Below are 27,059 nucleotides of genomic sequence, written 5' to 3'. Positions count from 1 at the left end.
GAAACATGGCGGGGACAATATCATGCTGTGGGGATGCTTTTCTTAGGCAGAGGCAGGGAACCTGGTCAGAGTTGACGAGAAGATGGTAGGAACTAACTACAAGGCAATCCTGGAGAACACCCTGCAAGAGGCTGCAAAGACCAGGGAGGAGGTTCACCTTCCAGCAGGACAACGACCCCAAATTTATGGCAACATCTACAATGGCATGGCTTAGCTCAAAATATATTCATGTTTTAGAATTACCCAGTCAAAGTCTAGACCTAAATCCCATTGAGAATCTGTGACAAGACTTGACAATTACTACTCAGAGACACATCAACTGTACTGACTCCATTTGACTGACAGACACTAGATAAAAAGAACATAGGCTGGGCTTTTACCATGCTGGAGAATTTGAGCCTCAATTATACATTAACAAAAAAGGCTTATATCTCTGCTGTAGAAAGGACTATCATATTGTAGGAATCATGACGACTAGTCCTATCTAGCTCTGTGCTTATTTACACCCTTCCTGCTGATAGGTCTGCTTTCAGTCATGTATGTCAATCATAACTTGTTCAGTAGTATCAAGCTTCTAGATTATAATCTTGCCAGCAGGTTCTTTACAGCTGTACTGTGTCACTGTAGTGTGTACATTTTTCTACAGAGCTATGCACACACACAAACGATATATATATATATATATATATATATATATATATATATATAAAATATTATTTATTTTATTTTTTCCCTTCCACCTTTTTATTTAGTTTTTAGTCAATCACTAAAAACTAAATAAAAAGGTGGAAGGGAAAAAATAAAATAAATAATATTTTATATATATATATATATATATATATATATATATATATATATATATATATAAAATATTATTTATTTTATTTTTTCCCTTCCACCTTTTTATTTAGTTTTTAGTGATTGACTTTTCTCTAATTCTCTCTATGCTGGTTACTGGCTGCTTTTCCTGCACTTAAACAGATGCAAATCACTGTCAACATTCATGTGTAAATATATTTGCCATGAGACAGAACATAGATATGTATGACAATAATGATTATTGTTATTAGAATCTCCCAGTAGTTTGCATTAAATCTCTGTGTGTGGATATCATCTAGCAATCATGCCTCAGTATAGAAGCATGGTAGAAAAACATTTTTCGAGTATTTGACATACATAACACAAATATTTTATATAATACAGTGGGGAAAAAAAGTATTTAGTCAGTCACCAATAGTGCAAGTTCCACCACTTAAAAAGATGAGAGAGGCCTGTAATTGACCCCATATGTACACCTCAACTATGGGAGACTAAATGAGAAAACAAATCCAGAAAAGAACATTGTCTGCAGTGGGACACGTCTGGCACTGCAGGATCTGCGTCCCTGGTGGCGTAGTGTGTTACTGATGGTAGGCTTTGTTACATTGGTCCCAGCTCTCTGCAGTTCATTCACTGGGTCCCCCCGTGTGGTTCTGGGATTTTTGCTCACCGTTCTTGTGATCATTTTGACCCCAGGGGGTGAGATTTTGCGTGGAGCCCCAGATCGAGGGAGATTATCAGTGGTCTTGTATGTCTTCCATTTTCTAATTATTGCTCCCACAGTTGATTTCTTCACTCCAAGCTGGTTGCCTATTGCAGATTCAGTCTTCCCAGCCTGGTGCAGGGCTACAATTTTGTTTCTGGTGTCCTTTGACAGCTCTTTGGTCTTCACCATAGTGGAGTTTGGAGTCTGACTGTTTGAGGGTGTGCACAGGTGTCTTTTTATACTGATAACAAGTTTAAACAGGTGCCATTACTACAGGTAATGAGTGGAGGAAAGAGGAGACTCTTAAAGAAGAAGTTACAGGTCTGTGAGAGCCAGAAATCGTGATTGTTTGTAGGTGACCAAATACTTATTTTCCACCATAGTTTGCAAATAAATTCTTACAAAATCAGACAATGTGATTTTTGGGATTTGTTTTCTCATTTTGTCTCTCATAGTTGAGGTCTACCTATGATGTAAATTACAGACGCCTCTCATCTTTTTAAGTAGGAGAACTTGCACTATTGGTGACTGACTAAATACTTTTTTTCCCCACTGTATATTCTTGAATTTAAATAACAAGTTATAGACTACTACAAATAAAAAGTTTCCATAGCAGGCATCCATGATACATTAACATATAAGGATAATCTGTACAGTTGGATAAGGATTATTCAAAGAATGCAGTATAAAATAAATATAAGAATCAAAGACAGGCACTATGTAAATTGTTGTTGTTCCATATGTTATCTCTTACAAGGCAAAATATGGGGGGAGAGACTAATGCCATGACCATCTACTTAACCCCAACCCCAACTACTTAACAAATGCATAAAAATAATAAAAATAAAAAAAAGCCATGTACCGTATTGCAATTTGTGTGAAGGCACCCCTATGTGTTTTTTCCCAATTTTTCAGTGTGTCAAACTTTAGTTTGTTTACTATTTATGTTAACATATTATTTCTCACAAGGCCAAACAGCTGGATACACAGGGGGAGATTTATCAAACATGGTGTAAAGTGAACCTGGCTCAGTTGTCCCTAGCAACCAATCAGATTCCACTTTTCATTTTCCAAAGAGTCTGTGAGAAATGAAAGGTGGAATCTGATTGGTTACTAGGGGCAACTGAGCCAGTTTCACTTTACACCATGTTTGATAAATCTCCCCCACAATGGCTCTTTTTTTTTTTTTTTTAAACACAGCGGTCATATGTTAGCTGTGAATGAATAGGAATTTTATGAAATGCTATGCTTACATGCCTTTTTTTTAAATGCCGTTTTTCTTCACTGCTAGGATTCGCTTTTTTTTTTCTAAAAACTGTGGCATTTCCCTTCCATAGAGCTCGAAGGAAACTTTCTGTTCATCTAAAAAACGAGGCAAAAAATAAATGAATTAAAATAAAAACCAAAAGTAAAATAAAAATGCCACAAAAAGATGTGTTTGGGAGCCCCCTTAAAGACCACTTGGGAATTTTTACTCCCCTCCATTAATTTTTTTTTTTTTTAAATCATAGGTTTCATCTGTAACTGGGGAAAGTGAAGTGGGAAAGTACAATAGAAACAGGAGCATTGCCACTGCACTCTATTCACTGCATAGTGCTCGCTGAGACAGCAAAGGAGAAGACCAAAGTCATTCCAAGCAATTTTGGATACATTTTGGATAATGAGTTTTGTCTAGTACATTTACGATAGCACAGGTTACGGCTATGTTCAATGTTAAATGACATTTTTACTAGATTGCTATCATTTACCAGCAAATAACGGATGTTATTTAAAAAAAAAAATGCTGTTATTTGTAATATAACAGCCACTGTTTTAAAAAAAAAAAAAAAAAAGCTATTATTTGCTGTTAAATGATAGCCATCTAATTTAAATGACCATTTACCATTGACAATTATCAAGGTATATTAGATTGTTGCACGATTTTGTTAACTGGGAGCTCAGAGGCTGCAGATTTCAGCTATTCACTTTTGTCCGCACCATTAAATTAGCAGCCGATTAATGGCCCTATTACAGAAAGCAATTATCGGCCATATTTGGCTGATTATCGGCCATTATTGACGGTAACGGCAACGATCAGCCAACGATCGGCCAACATGCACGATGTCAGCTGATTATTGTGTTTTAACGCCTTTCAACTTTTTGAAAGACAACGATCTGCTGCCATCGCTCCGTGTAATTGGAGCAGCAGCCGCAGACTGCCGTTATCTCCGATGGGCTGCCCGAACGATCTAAAGATTGCCTGGACAGCCCCCTCCAAAGCTCCCTGCTGCCCTCCTGCACTTTACCGCTCACTGTCTGGGCGTGTAATAGCGCTGGCAGTAAGGGGGTGGTGGTCGAGGAGCAAGCGAGTGCCAACCTGACAGGTCAGTGCTCGCTTGCTCCCTTTTATCGTCCCATGTAATAGGAAGTTTAGGATGTGGGTTCATTCACACACGCATAATTATTTGTACAGTATATGGCCTTTTTTATATATATATATTTATATATTTTTTTTTTGGGGGGGGGAGATATTTGTTAAACTGTTGCTACATTTCTGAGAATGGTTTCATCATTCATACTGCTAATATTTGTCACCATTTTAATTTTCCTATTTCTATAAAGCCCACAGATGAATATTAAACATTAATATACACGGCAAACTTTATTCTGTTCAATGATAAAAACATCTTTCTCACTTATAATCAACAAGAAGCACTTTTGTATTTATAATCCTCATTTTACCCAGACAATATTGTATACACCAGAAGCGTTGTTTTTATTAAAAAGAAAGAGTCGGTGTTTTCACATGCTGAGTTTTTATTAAAACTGAACTTGATCGGAATTCATTTTCTTCTCTTTCTGGATTTCTAAGATCTTACATTTTTAATGCTGCAAGACATAAAAACCTCACTTCTCTTCACGCTGCTAGAAAATAACTAATTCTGCTAGCTGGTTTAACTTTCACCACCTTAATAACATAATAATACAATTCAATAGAAACAGAAGTAAACTGCTTTGTGAACAAGAAACTATTTTGTTATTAGTTATAAAGCAGTGTTCAATTTTGGTGTTCCTTTATGTTGTCTGAACTGGTAAAAGGAAAGAAACCAGAGTAAGGCTGTTGTTGTTCACACAACATAATTTTTCAATAAAGAACGGATGCTGATTGCTATGGAATCAGCGTCCGCTCTTTACCGTATGCAGAGGCATTGCTTTGTGGTCAATGCAATGCCGCCCGCTGTGCTCACACCGTTATTCTAACGCCCATTTTTAGAAAATGTCCACCGAACAGCGTCCGGAAATAATAGCTGTTCACACAATGTAATGTGCGGGGGTGGCCAGACATTACATTGAAGTGAATGGCTAATTGATTTGTGGGCACACCCGACAGTGCCTGCAAATTAAAAATAGAATGTTCTTGCAGCCAATAAAGAGGTATGGGCTGCAGGAATGGGTTGAATGCACCCCGGCGGCCAGCAGTTTACCAGCAATGCTGTTAAACGTTGTGTGAACATAGCCTAAGGCTATGTTCACACATCAACAAAGATAAATTATGTCCGTTTTTTTCTATTTAAAAAGACATCCGTTTTTGCCAAGATTTTATTGACTGCAATGCATTGAAGTGAATAGGATGACGGACGTCCAGTGGACACAGTGTATAAAATGACCGACTTTATCTGCGCGGACATAAAAACAATGATCATGTGAATTCTTTTTTCACCATCCTTTTACCGTTTAACTTATAAATTCAATGGACTTTTCAATTAAAGACACACCAAAAGGACAATTAGTCCACCAAACCTAGATTAATTTACTAACAGCTAAATGACATACGTAATTTTAGACTCAAAATGAGGGATGTCATTTTAAACGGAGCTTAAAAAATGTGTGAACAAAGTCTAAGGGGGGTGTATTATGCTGGCTTCTTCTATAGCTATAAAATGGACAAGGGGGAGGTACTTGAGACCAGCCCTGTTAATTAGTGTTGCAAACAATTTGGTATTGATTAACATTTTACATTTACCTTCTGTTCATTCACTTTGCATTTTTAAAATTGCTACAAAATAAACAAAACACACCTATTTTTAAACTTTTTTTTAAACTTTTTATTGATGTGTCTTGCAAATATTATTACAGATAGAAAATAAGCAACCATCATAATTTCCAACCCACCCCCCTCTCCCTTTCTCTGCAGAGTGCTAGACGAATATCTATTAGAAGAGGATAGGGAAACCTAGGTTGACTGATAGGAGGACAGTAGCCCCGCCCCAAGTTCACCAAAATGCCTCATTAGCATATTGAATTGACTACTACTATCACAAAAACAGTGTAAAGGATAAAGGTAAGAAACCCATGCACTATAGGGACATCTCAGCAGGTTTGATTCTTTCTTTTGACAATTTATGTTCCTCCAATATTTTGACCCATATTGTCAACACTAAACTGTGTTTTCATTGCTCAATGCCGCCCCATACGATTTATATATTTTCGCCAGTGCTTTTTGTATACTGCAAGACAAATTTCTTATACTATAGGGCCATGTTTACACAACGTTAGTTAATTATTAATCACGGCTGTTGTTGCCAATTTGCAACATGGCCATGATTAATACTTAACTTACATCGTGCTGCAGCTGGTGGGAATGCTGTCTGGAGTGTATACACATAGTAAACACTCCAGCTGGGATTGCTAGTGGCCATTCATTGAATAGCGGCCGCAGAGAACCTGTCAGTTCACACAATGGAGCGTGCGGCTCTGGCCACATGCTCCATTGTGTGCAGCAGGGAATTCAGTTGCGGGCGGATGCCCCTGCATCCGAATTCAGAAGAAATTAAGATCATCCGGCCGATACTTCAGTACCGGCTGGTTCACAGAACGGCTGGTGTTATACCTAATGTGAACATGGCCTAAAGCTATGTTTCCACTTCAAGAACATATCAGGTAAAGGCGGCCGTCTTGTTAAAAAGACAACCGCTAATAATGGTCATTATCATTATTATGCAAAAGAAGAGACAGTGGAGCCTCATTTAAGAGTGTCAAAACACAGGACTAGCCAGACATCCCTCCGGGAAGGACCCATGGCACTTCCTAATTTCTGACTTTTTTTTTAAAGAGTCTAAACACAGAAAGTCCAGAGTTTCCCATGCCATCTGAGCGCTCAGAGAGAAGGTCATGTAATTGACAGACACATTGGGCTGTTACTCTCTGTACTTGCCAGGACTTCATATGTTTAGTCTCTTTTTTTTCAAACAGCACAAGACAAAAATGCTGCCTTCAGGAAACTGGACCTGGATTTATGGTGAGTATAGCTTTGTTTTACAGCATAATAACAATAATAATAATAATAAATATAGCAAACTTGCTTTATTTCACATCCCCCGTTGATTTAGATTTCTACGGTTATACCGACTGGTACTCTTTAAGGCTATGTTCACACAACATACTAATATGAAGAATAATGTCCGTTGTTTGCCATTAAAACAAAGGCCATTCTTTTCATACTGCAATTAAATGCATTAAAGTCAATGCAACAACGGCCGTTGTTCAATGCATTGTGTGAAAACAATGATCGTTATTCCATTGACTTCAGTGCATTTCATTGCAATATGCAAGGAACAGCAGTTGTTTTTATGGAAAACAATGGACATTCTTTAAAAAAAATATAAAATAAAAATAGTACGTTGTGTGAACATAGCCTTAATTTGCAGTTAATTGTTAGTTAGTTCTACTTCTAAATTATTAACCTAATCATAAAGTGACTGTGTTTTCTTTCTTTATGGGTTCATAGATTTCTTTAATCACTAAACATGTCTAGTTTTATTTCTACGTGACCCAATTTTTAATACAACAATGTTTAAAAGTTTTCAAAAATCTTTTTAATGTATCTGTTCTGGAAACACAATGGCTGGGCGTTTTATTTCCAAAATTTCCTATAATTGTTATCATTAGTTTTATTGAAGGACAGGCAACAATTTTAGAATCCCTCACATGATTATTTTCCTGTATTCTATTGTAACCTTCTTTTTTATGTAGCATTTGGCCAGTGGTGTTATTGCAACTTACTGAAATATTTAGCTTTACTTTGTTTCCATAGAAACCATCTACTTTTGTCATTTCTTCTGCTTATCACTAACCAATGCTGAGGTGAAATTTGATAGAGCTCCTCTGCTCATGTCACACTAAGGTACAATGCTAGGGAAAAGAATTTGCCCCTTTATTACAGATTTGTCATGCTGAATGGTTTCTGATATTTAACCCTTTAAGGGAAGTATGTCCCTAGACATCCCCATTTTAGAAGGAGTAGCTAGAAGGAGTTTTCTATATTCCATTAGCAGGTACAGATATAGCCAGGGTTAACTTGATCACAATGACGCATTTAACTCGACACTCTAATTGACTTAGCATAGCTCCCTGACACAATTGTTGCGTCAGGGATCATGTTAACCCTGGCTACATCTGTACAATCCTACACCACATGCAGCACATGCAAATAATAAATATTAGAATAAATATTGCATCACATATTAAGTTAACTATGAACAAATGAACATGTGTCTTGGTTTAATTGGTAAAGAGATACCAGAAAGCATAGGGTAATTTTAAGAAGACATTTTCTTTAGAAGGACACAAGAGGCTTGGGGTTGAAAGCAGTCATTAAGATCATAGAAAAATTCTGGCACCTAGCAGCCTATTTAAAAGTAATCTATTACTGCCTTAAATGAGGGCAGCATAAACTAGTGATATAAATGTTGTAAAGATGGGTGTATTACTTCCATCATTCTGTTCAGCTGTTCTCCTAATATGCAGGAGAATAGGATCCTTGCCACACCACTCCCCCTGCCCTGCAGCTGCTGATTGACAATTGACTGCCTATACACAGCATGGATAGATAACTGCCAATCAGCAGCTGGTGGGTGGAGTTTTCTGCTTCTCATAAATATCCAGGACTACTGAGCTCATGCACAAAGTGGAGAGGACCACTTATTGTCCATGTTATTCAGGAGGATATCTCCGAATCAGCTGCACAGAACAATGTAGGCAATACATCATTCTGTCACTATTTTATGCTACCCTGAGATAGGACAGCAGGAGTTTCTTTAAATAAAAAACAGCTTCTAAAATGTTAAAGCGAATGTACCATCAGTACATTTGCTTTAAATTTTGCACATTGATAAAATGTGGGAAGCCGGTGCCGTGATCCTTTTTTTAAACCGCGGCCCGGTTACCACATACAGCGCTGTTCTATTCCTGGGCAGCGGCTGGGGGTGAAGCACTGGAGGCAGTCTGGCCCGCCCCCAATGGGAGGAACCCCTCGCCCCTCTATGATGCAGCTCCACTTATTCTAATGGAGCAACGTCATAAAGGGGCTTCCTGGCGCCGGTGCCATTCTATCTGCAAAATATAAAACAAATGTACTGATGGTACATTTGCTTTAAAACCTTGCCACACCAGGACAAATGGCCTATAGTGCTGCAAAACTTTCTGTTTACAATGATTCAATGCTTTTCATACTCCCAGGACAACATTCATTCTAACAGGACCTCAGGAGTCATTCTCAGTCCACCTTACTGCTACACAGTGGCTATATGGATAATAGTTAAGGACAATAGTAACTAGTGATGAGCGAACATGTTCGTAAATGTTATGTTCGTACAAACATGACGCTAATTGTTCGTGTTCGCCGATTATGAACAATTTGTTTAATGATCGCAAAAGTTATAATAATCATTTTTGAACATATTCAAACTCACAATTGCGTATTTTATGCTTTGCGTCTGATAATCTGTATGCATGAGCATATTTCTAGACCGCAACGTACGCTTCTACTGTGCATTCGCTATTTGTTCGTGAGTGTTTGACGAACACAAACCGATCACAATCATTTTTTTTTTATGTCCGTGTTCAGGATCCAAACCGAACATCGGGATGTTCACTCATCACTAATAGTAACATAACTCGACTGTGCAATTATTTTATCTTAGCCCTTATCTGTGGCCTGTCAACATGGATGAACAATTTTTTCTGCCTGGTAGTTTGAGAGTTTGAGGGAACCTTACAGACACACACATGCACTACATATGGCATATGATTCTAAATGCTTTAGGCAAAATCCTTCACAATGAAAGTTATTTCAGAAGAATAGAACATAACTGCCGATACATTGTAACATCTTGCTTCAAATTACTTGGAACTAAAGCTACTCACTCCCATTCCCAATATAAGGCACACATGTCCTTTCTTGCTTGCCTATAATTAATCTTTCGGAAAGCTTATAACACCTGTCGATGCTGCACAAATGCTTGGATCTGTACCAAGAAACTTTGTTTATCCATTTTGTGATTATGGATTCATTTCAGCAAGTTAGTAAAATTACAAGACTTTAATGCAAATGAAGATCATTTTATTTTACACTTAAATGGGGAATCAAAGGGACATTCTTGTTGAGCATCTTTTTGATGTGATGATGTTCAAACACTAGCATGTAATTGGAAGGAGATACATTGCACCTTAACTATATGCTAATGAATAAAATATTCAAAGTTCATAATCTGCATAATTTTTTTAAAATATTATGATCTTGTACAATATTTGCTAAAAGTCAAATACACTTCATTTTACACAAATACTATATATTACTTCCTAACATTTTTTTCTTACCTATTAGAAACATAGAAATATAGAAGATTGTCGGCAGAAAAAGACCACTGGGTCCATCTAGTCTGCCCTTTTAGTATTTTCTTTCTTATTATCTTAGGATAGATATATATTATCTTAGGATAGATATATAATCTTAGGATAGATATATTGCATTCAAAAGTGTTAGTTTTGTAAAAAGTCTTAAAAAAAAAAAAAAAGAGAAGACCATATAAAATTTGGAAAAAGATCAATCTAGAGCTTTCCCTGGCTTTATTGCACTTATCTGCGGCATAAAACCTTCCCCAAAGCTCTCATGACTATAGTAGACTTTATACCCTGATAAAACGAATTAAAATGTACATTGTAGGTAGACATATGGCCCTATTACATGGGACGATTATTGTGCAGAAAATCGTTATATCGCTCAAATTTAAATGATAATCTTCCTGTGTAATTGTAGGCAACAATAAAAAAAATTGTTTGTGTGTGTCATTGCTCATTGATTTAGTTCTGACTCTAAAATCATTGTTAATCCTTCTCTAATTGCTCACTGTAATTCCGACATAAGACAAGGGATTTCCCAAGCCAGGCATCCATCCACAAACAGCTCTTTCAGGTTATTTTCCTCTCATCAGTGTGGAGCAGGATTCTGGCTAACAGGAGCAATGAAAAATAGACCAACAAATCACAGCAATCACTGACCTCAGGAAGATCAATAAAAATAATCCAATGAAGTACTTACTCATTTTGGAGTCTCCCCGTATAGAATTTTAATATGCAAGAAAGGGCCCGTGGAGCCTTGGTTCCGAATCTCAAAACACTGGAATGGCCAGATATCCCTGCAGATTAGGAAACCTGTTGCCAAGGGGTGCCTCCTAATGGGGAGAACACCAAACTACCCTGATACGTAGCCCCCTAAGTCCCACTCTGCTTATAGGGGCAATCGGTAGAGACTCTTAAAGGGAACCTGTCACCCCCCGTGCCAGGGTGACAGGCTCCCGACCCCCAGCTACAGCCCCCTATACTCACCTGATCCCGCCGGGTCCCGGAGATCTCAGCCGCTGCAGCCCGGCGCGTGCGCTGAGAGATGAGTCCAACACTCATAGAGAATGATGGAGAGTCCAGCGCTCCGTCATTCTCTATGAGCGTTGGACTCATCTCTCAGCGTGCGCGCCGGGCTGCAACGGCTGAGATCTCCGTGACCTGACCGAATCCAGAAGCGGGACTCGGCGGGATCAGGTATAGGGGCTGTAGCGGGGGGTCGGGAGCCTCTCACCCCGACACGGGAGGTGACAGCTTCCCTTTAAGGCTGCGTTCACACTACGTATATTTCAGACCGTATATTTCAGTCAGTATTGCAACCAAAACCAGAAGTGGATTAAAAACACTATGTTGAAATTGAGTGGATGGCCGCCATATAACAGTAAATAACTGCCATTATTTCAATACAACAGCCGTTGTTCTAAAATAACAGCAAATATTTGCCATTAAATGGCGGCCATCCACTCAATTTCAACATTGTGTGAACATATCCTTTCTGTGTTTTTAATCCACTCCTGGTTTTGGTTGCAATACTGACTGAAATATACATATACTGACTGAAATATACGTAGTGTGAATGCAGCCTAAAGGAGTACTCCATTGGATTTTTTTTCCACTGATCTCCCTGAGCTCAGTGATTGTTATGTTTTATTGACTGTAATTCCAAATTTGTTCATTAATTGTTCAGTGCATTAAAAATAATTTGTTGGCCCATCCACACTCTACTACCTGACATATTGTGGTGCTATATCTTGAGCTTTATGTGTTTTGTTTTGTTTTTTTCTTCTTTACAGCTGCGAGCCTTAGCAGAAGCTTGTGAGCTCCAGCACTGGAACCCAGGCCCACTTGCATGACACTTCAGCCCAGTATTTGTATGTAACTTTTGTAGGTAACCCTCAGCTGTAGAAAAAGTAAAGTTTCTGTTACTGCATCATTATTCATTAGCCTATGTCTAAAGCTCATGGGTTGCAACTGGGTTCACAGATTCACTTTAACATAATCTGAGATCAAAAACTGTAAGGTCAGAGTTGAGGTGGATGGCAATACTGTAGAATTACATAGATTGAGTCGGTACTGCAAGTATATCGATATAAGAATGGAAGAAGCGGCATTAACCAGAAGAAAAAAACTTGAACACTTTATTCATGTTTCATTAAAATTGCCCTCAGGTTAAGATGAATGGGATCAGCAGAGCTGACTGAGTGACAGACTTTTCATGGTTCACCTGTGTCCTCTGGCCAGAGAAATCAGGTGAACCGCGAAAGAGCTAAAGCTGCTCAATCATCTCTGCTGATCCCATTCATCTCTACCTGAGGGTAATTTTAATGTATTCAAGAAAGCGGTTGAAAGGTAGGAATCAAAATTGGGAACATACTAAGAGAGGAATTTCAAAGACATCAGATAGAAAAGAAAAAATATTGAAGATCCCTGTTCATATCCACCTATGATTGCAATGTTTAATTAATAATCATGTAAACTGAATGCAAGGTAAGGGGCATGAACCTAAGAACCAAAAGTTGGTCCAATATTCTAAACATCAAAAATATGAATATAATAGTGTAGCCAGATATTATACCTCCCTAGCCATTGGTCATAGTTATCCCCTGTAGCCAGTTATACCTCCAGTAGCTAGGTATGTCCCCTGTAGCCACTTATATCCACTACAGTCAGGTATGCTCTATGTAGCCAGGTAGCCCCCCTGTAGCCAGAGTTACTTTCTGTAGCCAGTTATTCCCCTGCAGCCAAATATGCTCCTTGTTGCCAGCTGTATCCCTTATAGTCTGCTTTGACCCATGTAGCCAAGTATGTCCCCCTGTACCCCATTATGCCCCATGTACCCAAGTACATATCTGCTGTAGCAAGATATGTCCCCTGTACAGTAGGTGGTTTTACGCCCCTGCAGCCAGTTACAGTATTCCTCATGTAGACAAATGTGCCCCACGTATCTAGGTATGCCAATTTGTAGCCAGGTATTTCCTAGTGGCCCTCTCCCATGCCATGAGTTACCATGATGTACACCATGACAGAAACCTACACCTGCCGTGAGGTATACCTTATGTAGCCAGGTATGTCCCCTGGTAGCCAGGTGTTCTCTAGATAGCCAGTTATACCCCCTGTAGCGCTCCCTGTATATAGTTATACCCTCAGCAGCAAGGTATGTTTCCTGTAGTCATTTATACCCTTTGAAATCAGGAATGCCCCTTGTAACCATAACTTCCCTTTGTAGCCATTTTTACCCCATGTACCCAAGTACGTCCACTGCAGCCAGTGATACTCCCTGCAGACAATTATGCCCCATGTAGACAGGTATGCACCATGTAACCAGGTATACCCTCTTTTAGACAGTTATTAAAGATGAGCGAACCTCGAGTATGCTCGAGTCGATCCGAACTCGAACTTTCGGCATTTGATTAGCGGTGGCTGCTGAACTTGGATAAAGCCCTAAGGCTATGTGGAAATCATGGATATAGTCATTGGCTGTATCCATGTTTTCAAGACAACCTTAGAGCTTTATTCAAGTTCTGCTGCCCCAAATCAAATCAAATACCAAACGTTCGGGTTCGGATCTACTCGAACCCGAACCCAGTTTGGTCATCTCTAACAGTTATGTCTCTCTGTAGCTAGTTATACCCCCTGCAGCCCGGTATATTTCCTGAAGCCAGTTAAATCCTCTGAATCCAGGTAAGCCCCCAAGTATCCAGAGTTGCCACCTTGAGCCAGTTATACCCCCTGTAGGCAATTATACAACCATCAGCCAGCTATACCCCTTGTAAGGCCGGAAGGATGGTTTTGCTTCTCAGGTCTTCGTACATGACGGCAGCTGGTGAGTGTTTCTGGAGGAAGACATTGTGCTAGCATCCAGTACATGCGGAGGCTGAAGGTTTTGCTAGAGGAAGGTATCCATCATGTAACTTCCCCACTTACTGTATTCTAAGTTAAACAGAAGCAAGAGGGCCTCTTTAGGGTAATTTGGAGATTTTGGACATTTTTACACAATATTCAAAAGTGACAAATGTGATAATACACCACCAAAATTATTTGAATCCTTTTAAAATATTTAGGTGTTTCTCAAAATGACCACATTTTTTGTAAAACTTGGTTACCACTACATTTTTTTCATATTTTTTTTCTATATATATTTATATACATATATATATATATATATATATATATATATATATATATATATATATATACACACTCACCGGCCACTTTATTAGGTACACCTGTCCAACTGCACGCTACCACTTAATTTCTAATCAGCCAATCACATGGCGGCAACTCAGTGCATTTAGGCATGTAGACATGGTCAAGACAATGTCCTGCAGTTCAAACCGAGCATCAGTATGGGGAAGAAAGGTGATTTGAGTGCCTTTGAATGTGGCATGGTTGTTGGCCAGAAGGGCTGGTCTGAGTATTTCAGAAACTGCTGATCTACTGGGATTTTCACGCACAACCATCTCTAGGGTTTACAGAGAATGGTCCGAAAAAGAAAAAACATCCAGTGAGCGGCAGTTCTGTGGGCAGAAATGCCTTGTTGATCCCAGAGGTCAGAGGAGAATGGGCAGACTGGTTCGAGTTGATAGAAAGGCAACAGTGACTCAAATAGCCAACCGTTACAACCAAGGTAGGAAGAAGAGCATCTCTGAACGCACAATACGTCGAACTTTGAGGCAGATGGGCTACAGCAGCAGAAGACCACACCGGGTGCCACTCCTTTCAGCTAAGAACAGGAAACTGAGGCTACAATTTGAACAAGGTCATCAAAATTGGACAGTAGAAGATTGGAAAAACGTTGCCTGGTCTGATGAGTCTCGATTTCTGCTGCAACATTCGGATGGTAGGGTCAGAATTTGGCGTCAACAACATGAAAGCATGGATCCATCCTGCCTTGTATCCACAATTCAGGCTGATGATGGTGGTGTCATGGTGTGGGGAATATTTTCTTGGCACTCTTTGGGCCCCTTGGTACCAATTGAGCATCGTTGCAACGCCACAGCCTACCTGAGTATTGTTGCTGACCATGTCCATCCCTTTATGACCACAATGTACCCAACATCTGATGGCTACTTTCAGCAGGATAATGCGCCATGTCATAAAGCTAGAATCATCTCAGACTGGTTTCTTGAACATGACAATGAGTTCACTGTACTCAAATGATCTCCACAGTCACCAGATCTCAATCCAATAGAGCATCTTTGGGATGTGGTGGAAAGGGAGATTCGCATTATGGATGTGCAGCCGACAAATCTGCGGCAACTGTGTGATGCCATCATGTCAATATGGACCAAAATCTCTGAGGAATGCTTCCAGCACCTTGTTGAATCTATGCCACCAAGAATTGAGGCAGTTCTGAAGGCAAAAGGGGGTCCAACCCGTTACTAGCATGGTGTACCTAATAAAGTGGCCGGTATATTTTATATTATTTGTTTCAAAATAGGACTGGGAAATCATGTTGCAGAATCACAAGTTAAAATATTTTTCAATCCCATATGGTGAAATAAAATCACAAGAAACAGAAAATTCATTCTAAAAATCTGCATCAGGGACATTTCAGCTCTAAATGACATAGTGCAGAGCTAAGGGCATTTGACTCAGAATTTTGGTCTCTTGCGCCCAATTATAAATCATGTCACAAATAGTTTGTCACAAATAGATGAATACCATATAATTCAATGTCAGGTGAAGATTTCAGGCTCTGGTATTTAATCGTACAGGCAATATCTATCAGAATACAGATCTGCTACGATGCAGATCAAAGGTTGATATATTTAGTTAGCAAATTTAGGTTTCTATAGAAATTTTTACATTTAAATGTAATATGGGCTCAGTGAAGAAGTAGTGTCATAAAGTAGTAAAGTACTAGTAAAGTAATATCGACATATGTTCAAATGTAAATCTGCAAAAGAAAAAAAGAAAAGTTTATTCTCAGGCTAGGTTCACACAACGGCAGTTTTTTAATGCGTTGTGTGCATTGAACGTCCGTCCTCCCATTCACTTTAATGCATTGCCATTGCAGTAAGTTAATAAAGGCAAAAACTGACGTTTTTAAATGATCAAAAACGGCCATTTTTTGGACGTTGTGTGAACCTAGCCTCACTAAGGAATTGCCCTTAAAATCTGAAAGGTAGCATCCCATTTAAGAAAAATAATTTAATTATATAATATAATATAATACAATATAATGTATTGCTTTTGCAATATTTGGGTAGATAAGTCTTAATACAGTGAATATGTATATACTGTATATATGGAGAGACACGTTGAATGGTTAGCAGAAAGTAATGTTATAGCAGCTGCAATAAAACTATCCTACAATGGGACAATAGCTTCTCACGTTGCCTCTGAAAAAATATATTTTTTTTGAAAAACAATTGTATTTATTCAAAATGGATTGGATGGAAACCACAATTCGGAGAGAAGAGAAATCAAGCATTTTTTTTTTTTTTTCAACTTGAAAAGGTTTAAAGGAGAAGTCCAGGGAGGCGGAGGATAAAACAAATAACATGTTCTTACCTCCCGCTCTCCAGGGTGGGTAATGATTATTTTTCCTAGTGTTATGGATGCACCTCAAGAGTGCTGTAATATTGACTGTCTGCTCTAAATTGCATTTTATAATGCGCACCCTGACACAGTGATGGTTAAGGTGGAACTCCTTCATTCAAAGATGGCAGACAGTTTATATAACCTGGGGCGTGTGTTCTTCTACTAAGGCTCATGTCAGTACTTTATTGGCTGAGGTACAAAAGGAGTTAGTTACGTATCACTAGTGTTTACTTATGTAAGCCTTAAGGAATGTAAATATCTCTACTTGTTTAGGTCAGCTCCATATTGTAATGGCTTCACTAAATATGCAAAATATAATATCCTTAACAGTCCTCCCTTTGAAGCCATTATCAAAAGCAGATGACCTTTACTGCTAGGTCAGAAGGCTAACAATCTGTTCCACTTTGTATGTGTTTTGAGTTCTTCACCACTTTGGGGACAATGTTTTAATAGGCTTATACAAAGGAAAGTCAAAAGTCAGATTTTAGTCTATTACTCCCTAATATGAAAGGTATGGGGGTGGCTACAAGTATATGAAAAAGGAAAGACAAGACACATGGTAGAGTGCACTCCACAAACAATTCTAAATAAACCAAAAAATATGTTCAATTAATTTTATTACATGATAACAATATACAAAAAAAAAAACAACGAAAGCACTGAAAAGCAAAATTAAAACCACTTAAAGTGACACTGTCACCTCCTATTTGCATTTTGACTGCTCTCCACAGGTATAAAGGGTAAATGTTACAGCTTTCATTACTTATTTTATACTATACCTCATGGTGCTTGTTCTGGTAAAAAGTAGTTTTTTTTTATCACCTGTGGATTTGTATATGTGGACGAGGCCTCGGTGGCCTATGTGCCACATCGCTCCGCCCTTAGTGCCACTTAGCCCCACCCCCATCCGTGACGTCATCACCGCATAGGTGTGGGACAATCTAGGGGGTGGGGCCTTGAGCTTTAGGCGGGCCCTTCCAATGACTGCCGAGGAGACGGGGCCTATGTGGCGATGATGTCACGGATGGTGGCGGGGCTAAGTGATGCTAGTGGCGGAGCGATGTGGCACAAAGCCTGTGAGGCCCCGCCCACATATACCAATCCACAGGTGATAAAAACAACTTTTTACCAGAACAAGCACCATGAGGTGTGATATAAAATAAGTAATGAAAGCTGTAACACCGGTGGAGAGCAGTCAAGTGACAGTGTCACTTTAAAACATTCCCAAAAAGGGACAAATGATCAACGGTTTAACCCAAGAGGTGTAAATAGGTATAAAACCTACAGGGGGCTGCACACAAACAATATATTGTGACCATGATCTGGGTATAATAAAAAACACAATAGCTCTATACAATCAAATCTGTGGGTATTGGGAGATACATAGTGTATAAAGCAAACAGAATATATCACAAATAAAGAATAAATAGTGTTACCTTTAAACATGTAACCAAAAAATGTGCACTGGGGTAAAAGTGCAAAAATAGTGCAAACAATCCCAGCAGCTCCCCAACGGGAGTCACGCAATATAAAGTGCAACAATGACACACCTAGCAGCAATGAATAAACAGTGCGAAGTAGTATGAAATAGGTCTAAAGCAACTAAGCCCTATGTATCCAAATATACTAATACAATACCCCAAAGACCTCAGACAATCATGGAGCAGCCACCCTGACACAAACCCCATGCACATCGTCCCTCAAGGAGACTTCGTCAGGAGTTTTTCTTGTATATTGTTTTCATGTAATAAAATTAATTGAACATATTTTTTGGTTTATTTAGAATTGTTTGTGGAGTGCACTCTACCATATGTCTTGTCTTTCCTTTTTCATATACTTGTAGTCATTATTAGACACAGAGTAGCACCCCTTGTTTGATAGTGACTTAGGTTGAGCCCCTCAATACTATTCTAATTAGGTATGGGGTTGGCGCTTCTTTTTCTTTGCTCATCGACTTCAGGTGCTTGGATTCTTCCTAATTGTCTGAGATGGTGAAATCGGCATACATATTTGGAGTTGCTTCTTTAACATCTGGAATGGCACCAACATCTGGCTGTTAATAGACATAGACATATACATGTTGTTCTTCCTCCTGGAAAAATATCTATAACCATCAAGTTAGTTTCAACCCCTGATTCGCCAGCCTTAAATACAGTTCCCCATAAAGGGCTTATAGAGATATTAATGAGAATTTGGCTTAATCCCTGCATAGTTCAGTCATTTGAGGTTGGCTAAAAAATAAATATAAGGGGTTGTGGTTAATAGTGTGTATTCTGACTGGTTACAAGAAGTGTGTAATAGGGGCCATTCTTTTTTAAGTGTTTGTAAGTGACATAGGAAAAGGTTCATCTATTTACAGCTAAAGGTAATACAATGCTTCCAAGTTGGAGAAAGAGGTAATGGGTAACCTATTGATACTGTAATCTCCCTTCCTGTATTTTATATGCAGGATCCTGCAAAAGTCCGCTGGTTCTATGTATTCCCTCTTTTCTTTGCTTTCAAACCTTTACTTACAGAATCCTGTAATTACTGCTTTACTTTTCAGAGAGTACATTGCAGAGCAGCTATATATCTTTACCAGGGGTGTTGCTAGGGTTCTAAAACATTCGGGGCACGGGCCCTCTGAGTGCTATTATAAGCGGTTAGCTAAGGAGCCCAGTGCACAAGCTTGTAACCCTAACTCTATTAGCCCACCTCTTTTGCTTCCACAATAACTGCAGCTAAGCAGACATAGGCAGCCACTTGCCCTGGGCTCCTGTCAGTGTCACTGTCATCGGTAGCAATACACCCCAGTGGTGCACACCACTGCAAGAGTGGCCCAGGCAGCTCCATCACAGCTCCCCCTGTAAACACAGCCTCTGGGAGGTCTGCCCAAACTCCTATTCTCTAGGCCAGTGTTTCCATACCTTTTCTACCTCAGGGAACTCCTATCAGATAACGTTCTACAAAATGTAAAATCCTCATTCAGTGACTCACAGGTGACGTCTTCTTTGATCTGAGATGTTCTTTTTTCCTCTCCTTCCTCCTGCCCAGACCTCCATGATGATTTCTTCCAGCTGCAATTTGTCTTTTTAGAACCTGCCAGACAGACATTTTAGGCTCCGCACTTTTCATTCAACTTCCTGCCCTTTTTCCCTCCTATAGGGTCCCATACAGTAGTAATTACACTGCTTGGTGCCATGTGCAGTAAAGTAAGTAGGTTTCCCCCTGTATGTAGGATCCCCTTCTCTGCCCCATATAGTAATAATGTCCCCTGCTGTGCCCCCATATAGTAATAATGCCCCTGCTGTCACCCCATATAGTAATAATGCCCCTGCTGTGCCTCCATACAGTAATAATGTCCCTGCTGTGCCTTCATATAGTAATAATGCCTCTGCTGTGCCCCATATAGAAATAATGCCTCCTGCTGTCCCTGCATATAGTAATAATGTCCAGTGCTGTTCCCCACTACATAGTAATAATGCACTTGCTGTATCCACCAGTTATAAAGTTCCCACCTCTGCCTGCAATTAAGCTGACCCCTCTACACACAAACTACCACCCCTGGCCCCCACACACACACTGCCCCCCTGACCCCCCGTGCGTGCGCACACACTCCCTCACCTGCCCCCCCACACTCCCCCACATACTACTCCACACATACACTCCACCACCTGACCCCCCGCGCGTGCACACACACTCCCCCACCTGCCCACCCACACTCCCCCACATACTACTCCACACATACACTCCACTACCTGACCCCCCACTCACACACAGTCCCCCCCCCACACAGTCCCCCATCTGCCCTCCCTCCACCCCCCGCCACCTGACCCCCATCCCCACATACTACTCCACACACTCACCCCTACCTGCCCCCCACTCACACACAGTCCCCCACCTGCTCCCCCCACACAGTCCCCATCTGCCCCCCCATCCCCACATACTACTCCACACACACTCCACCTGACCCCCCACTCACACACAGTCCCCCACCTGCCCCCCCCCCACACAGTCCCCCATCAGCCCCCCATCCCCACATACTACTCCACACACACACACTCACCCCCACCTGCCCCCCACTCACAGTCCCCACCTGCCCCCCCACATACACAGTCCCCCATCTGACCCCCATCCACACATACTACTCCACACACACTCTGACCCTCCCATACTACTCCACACACACTCTAACCCCCATACTACTCCACACACACCCTGACACCCCCATACTACTCCACACACACACTGACCCCCCTATACTACTCCACACACAATCTTACCCCCCATACTACTCCTCACACACTCTCAACCCCCCATACTACTCCACACACTCTGACCCCCCCACGCACGCACACTCCCACACACACTATCCCAGCAGACCACCATCCCCCCATCCCAAACACACACAGTAACCATGGACCCCCCTGGGGTTACAATACTCACCCAGCATGCAGTGTGACCCCCGGGGGTTACAATACTCACCTAGCATGCAGTGTGAGGTGGAGGAGCGCAGCAGGGAAGAGGCTTGGTGGGCTAGTGGACGCAGATTGACATCCCTGGAGCTGGATCGCAGGAGAGAGGCATGTCCGGAGCGTGCAGCCGTCCAGTGTGTCCGTCTGTCCAATGAAGAGCGGGCATTATGTCACTAGATTGGCGTCCGGACCTACGTCAAGCAAGTGGTGCCGGCTGATTCCGCTCCCGTGGCCCGCCAGCGCCAAAGTAACAGCAGCCTAGGGCCTCTGATAGAGATCTATCAGAGGCCCCGGCTGCTGTTATTTCGGCGCTGGTGGGATCAAAAAAGCTTTCAAGGTTAGGCTGAAATCATTCAGGGCTTTAGCCTAGCGATGCCACTGATCTTTACAAACACATAGGGTCCTTTAACACGGCCCGATATGGGGATATGGAGCCAAACACAGATGCAAGCATGCACGAGATTTGCTTACCTGAGCTGGCCATAACATCAGAGAATATGTGTTAGAGTTTAACTGAAATTTCAAACAACAAATAGAATATAAAGCAGAGGGCACTCACCGATCAGTTGCAATGTACTTTATTCCAAAAGGCATTAAAATTTTAGTCAAGCATATCACTCTTTTGTGGATGCCAAACCATATCACAGTACAGACATCGACATGATGGCCATTTCACGTGCATGCGCGCTTCATCAGATGAAGGGTCAGTCACAGTATGGCGGTATTGGCCAGGTCTGATATGGCAATGTTATCCAGTCACATTATTACGGTATTGTTCAGGTACAGTATGGTATGGTGGGGTTTCAAAGTCACAGTATGGTGGTATTGTTCAGGTCTGGTGTGGTGGTAAATGTGACGCCTGGAGCTATTATCTACCAATCTACCAATCCTGTGGTGAGAATTCCCTCAGACAATATGCAGACTGCTCTAATCATTGAATCAATGTGGAAATTTGTTAATGTTCTAAGCAGATAAAAACCATGAAAAACGCCATTCAGAAAATGTTTCTCCATGTAGAGAAATACATGTGGCCGAAACCAGGGTCCCATCTCTTCCCCAGTAGTCATGTGCTGTTACCAGGATTATTAGCCATACGCCTATTGGTTACCGCAAGAGGGTCTGGTTTCGGCTGCATGTGGTAACATACAGTAAATGTGGGAACACAAGCTAAGACTGATCAGATATCACTATGATGTTCAGAAACTAGAAAATCGTGATGCTAATTGTTTAGTGAAGATGGGGAGTCTTCAGGTTTAGTGCCCAGGGTGGCAGCAGCTGTTAATGGAGCCCTGGGTGGCAGCAGAGATCACTGTGTCAGGCTGGGTTCACACGCTGTAACTGTGCGGCTGTATTTTTTATGCGGCTGTAAATGTGCGGGTGAAACTCCGGCCGTGGGAAAAAATAGACATGCGGCTCAAAACATACGGTCATTTACTTTGAAATCTGGTTCAACTAAAAATAACAAATAAAATGTTAAGAAAGTGATGGAAACACCTCTGGATGCATCTGGGAAAGCAGGGAACACAGTTTACATGAATCGCTATTACCGGGGTTTGCGATCCTCTGCACTATAGCCGATGTGTCTCATGGTTAATATATTGAATTAATAAAACACATTTTCTGTCTAATAAAGTCCCTTTTATTGTTCAATAATTAAATGTAAACGATTCCATCATTTTGCAATTAAATATACTGTTAAAATAAATATATATATAAATAAATGTATATTTATATATATATTTATTTTTTGACAGTATATTTAATTGCACAATGATGGATTCGTTAGAATTAAATTATTGACCAACGAAACTGAATTTATTTAAACGAAAATGTGTTTTCTTAATTAAATATTAATTAGTACAGGAAACTCCATAAGCCGGTAATTCATATGCCGGCAATAGAGCTTTCTGTACTAATCATCACTTTACTTTAATGAAAACATCAAATGTTTCTTCTAATTATGTTATGACAATAGCATTATTAGAAGAAACATTTAGAATTATATGTGCGCTCAGCTGATTGGCTGATCGTCTGAGCGCACATATAATGAGCCGGTCCGCAGCACACTGACTTCATTGTGCTGCGGACCAGCGAAGAGACAACATCGGGGTGAGTATAGAGCTCTCCCCACCCCCTCCCCAGCACTGCACCCCTCCCAGCAAGGAAGGGGGGGTCACTTAACCCCTTCCTTGCTGGGATGGGTGCAGTCTGACATCAGTCTGGCCCCCAGGGGGTTAAGGGGGATGCAATACATCCTCCCTTAACCCCTTGGGGGTCAGACTGTAAGCAGCGATCTGTAAAGATGCTGCATACTGTAAGGAGCACAACACCGCTCACAATGATGGGTGTTGTGCTCCTGTTTGTGTGTTTTTTGTGTGTTTCTCCCTTTTTGTTTTTCAGATATCGGTATCCTGGGGATTACGTCGGATTCCGTGGACTACGTCGATGACCAGCGTTTTTTTAATGTTTTTTTTAATAAAATGGTCAATGAGGGGTGTGGGGGTGTTTTTATTTGAATAAAAAAATTTGTAAACTTGTGTCTTGTCTTTATTTCTTTACTTTATAGACTTAGTAGTGGAAGCCGTCTAATAGACGGAATCCATTACTAAGTCGGGGCCTAGTGTTAGCCGGTATAAAATGGCTAACACTAACCCCCTATTATTACCCCAGTACCCAATGCCACCAGGGGTACTGGGAAGAGCCGGGTGCCAGTGGTCCCGGAGCGTCAAAATTGGCGCTCCTGGACCGGGCGGCAGCAGGCTGGTAAGATTTAGGCTGGGGAGGGCCTAAACCAATGGCTCTTCCCACCCTGGTGTTACCAGGCTGCTGTCGTTTGGTTTTTAACCCGGCTGGTTATAAAAATAGGGGGGACCCTATGCGTTTTTTTTAATTATTTATTTATTTAAAAAAAAAAACACATAGGGTCCCCCCTATTTTTAGAACCAGCCGGGTTAAAAACCAAGCGACAGCAGCCTGGTAACACCAGGGTGGGAAGAGCCATTGGTTTAGGCCCTCCCCAGCCTAAATATTACCAGCCTGCTGCCGCCCGGTCCAGGAGCGCCAATTTTGACGCTCCGGGACCACTGGCACCCGGCTCTTCCCAGTACCCCTGGTGGCATTGGGTACTGGGGTAATAATGGGGGGTTAGTGTTAGCCATTTTATACCGGCTAACACTAGGCCCCAACTTAGTAATGGATTCCGTCTATTAGACGGCTTCCACTACTAAGTCTATAAAGTAAAGAAATAAAGACAAGACACAAGTTTACAAATTTTTTTATTCAAATAAAAACACCCCCACACCCCTCATTGACCATTTTATTAAAAAAACATTAAAAAAACGCTGGTCATCGACGTAGTCCATGGAATCCGACGTAATCCCCAGGATACCGATATCTGAAAAACAAAAAGGGAGAAACACACAAAAACACACAAACAGGTGCACAACACCCATCATTGTGAGCGGTGTTGTGCTCCTTACAGTATGCAGCATCTTTACAGATCGCTGCTTACAGTCTGGCCCCCAAAGGGTTAAGGGAGGATGTATTGCATCCCCCTTAACCCCCTGGGGGCCAGACTGATGTAAGACTGCACCCATCCCAGCAAGGAAGGGGTTAAGTGACCCCCCTTCCTTGCTGGGAGGGGTGCAGTGCTGGGGAGGGGGTGGGGAGAGCTCTATACTCACCCCGATGTGTCCTCTTCACTGGTCCGCAGCACAATGAAGTCACTGTACTGCGGACCCGCTAATTATATGTGCGCTCAGCCGAACAGCCAATCAGCTGAGCGCACATATAATTCTAAATGTTTCTTCTAATAATGCTATTGTCATAACATAATTAGAAGAAACATTTGATGTTTTCATTAAAGTAAAGTGATGATTAGTACAGAATGCTCTATTGCCGGCATATGAATTAACGGCTTATAGAGCTTCCTGTACTAATTAATATTTAATTAAAAAAACACATTTTCGTTGAAATAAATACAGTTTCGTTGGTCAATAATTTATTTCTAACGAATCCATCATTGTGCAATTCAATATACTGTCAAAAAATAAATATATAGATAAATATACATTTATTTATATATCTATTTTTTTTAACAGTATATTTAATTGCAAAATGATGGATTCGTTAGAAATAAATTATTGATTAACGAAAGTGTCTTGATTACAAAGAAAATGTGTTTGATTAATTTAATATATTAACTATTAGAGGCATCGGCATTCGGCATCATTGCCGGCTATTTTTGAAGTACTCCGTACGGACCGCCTGTCAATCCACGGCCGCATATTCAGCCGCAAACAATGGTCTTGTTCATTTTTTACGGGTCCGTTTACGATAGGGCCGTAGATTCATACATAGTGTGCACTGTGCAGCCGCATATCCTATACTTCCAAGCATACACACGAACCACCAAAAATACCGCCGCACAATTACAGCCGCAAATACAGCCGCACTCTTACAACGTGTGAACCGAGCCTTAGACTGGAAAGAATTCACCCCTTCCTGAAGGACATGAATAAAAGTAGATTTAAAAAAATATATATATATTTTTCACCAGAGTTTCCATTTAAGCCCTCACCCAAAACTAGACTCTAACAAATTAAATCTTTTCATAATAAATCACTTGAGATCCCTAAATGGAGCAATGTAGGTAGACTATTTAAATATCCATCAATTTTATCAAGCAGACATAAAATCTTTAGCTAAAGCAGTAGCATATCCTGCTAATCAGACTCAACAGAGAACACAATAAAATAGACAGGTCTTAAAGTTTAAAAAAAAAAAAATCAACAACAATAGATTCTTCCTCAGGAAAAAGGATTGACTGAGAAAAAATAATACCGTAAACTGACAATGGGGAGAAAGGGGTTTGTGGGTAATTTCTCAAGCTGTGTTAAGCTGTTTCAAGAATGTCCGTGGTTGCCCATGAAAGCTCAGATTTGATTTTACCAGAGCTCATTAATATTTGAAAGCTGAGGGTTGAGAAGTTTTTCCCAATTTGTTTTTTAACGAAAATGTAGATAATTTAGAAAACAAGTCATGCCATGAAAACATTTAATTCATATAGCAGAAAAATATACCCCTTCGAACTTACAGAAAATTTTTTAAGCCTTTAGTAAAACTAATATAAAACCACTTTAAAATAGAAGCACCTACAGTATATAAAGTAAAGGTGGCGCTCCGAATCGGCTTTTGGGAGTTTAAAAAAAAAGTCAAATACAAGACATAGAACTGTAACAGGAAAAAAGTTGGATTATACAGAAAAAGACATGTTGATTAAAGCATTAAACACAATTCAAACTTTGCCTCGGAAGGCTACAAGGTCAAGATCTTCCCAGAAAACTCTATGTTAATAAGTAGAAAAATGGTTCTTTGGTGGGTTCATTTCTGGAGAAGAAAGAAATTAAATTTAGGCCGGCATATATAGCTATTTTAAACTCCTCTCCCGGGATTGGTGGCTTTTAAACATCCAGCAGAAACCATGGCATAAATTCACAAAAAATGATCCAGAAGAATTAATAGAAATTAGCCACATAAATAAGTAAAAAATGAAATACAAAAAATTATGTGTGCTTTGCTGTTTAGGAAAAGATAAACACATTTCTCTTTTTCTTTTTTTTTTTAAAGAAAAATATAGATTCATGTTGGATGGTAACAAAAAAAAAAAAAGGAAATGCAATTTGTTTAAATAGGTGGGTAGAATTATTGATGGGGATGTTGGGGGACAAGGGGGGAAAAAGTGCAAAAAGAGACAAATTAGGTTATTGGGGATTAGGGTGTAAAGTAAAAGGGATATTTTTACCTGGGTAGAGACATAAGTTATTAGAATTTGGTACAGATATAGCACCATTAAAGGAGACATGTTTAGCACTTTT

This window comes from Dendropsophus ebraccatus, chromosome 7, assembly GCF_027789765.1.
Source record: "Dendropsophus ebraccatus isolate aDenEbr1 chromosome 7, aDenEbr1.pat, whole genome shotgun sequence".
Classification (NCBI taxonomy): domain Eukaryota; kingdom Metazoa; phylum Chordata; class Amphibia; order Anura; family Hylidae; genus Dendropsophus; species Dendropsophus ebraccatus.
The sequence above is the reverse complement of the archived record's forward strand: the minus strand, read 5'-3'. Positions refer to the sequence as shown.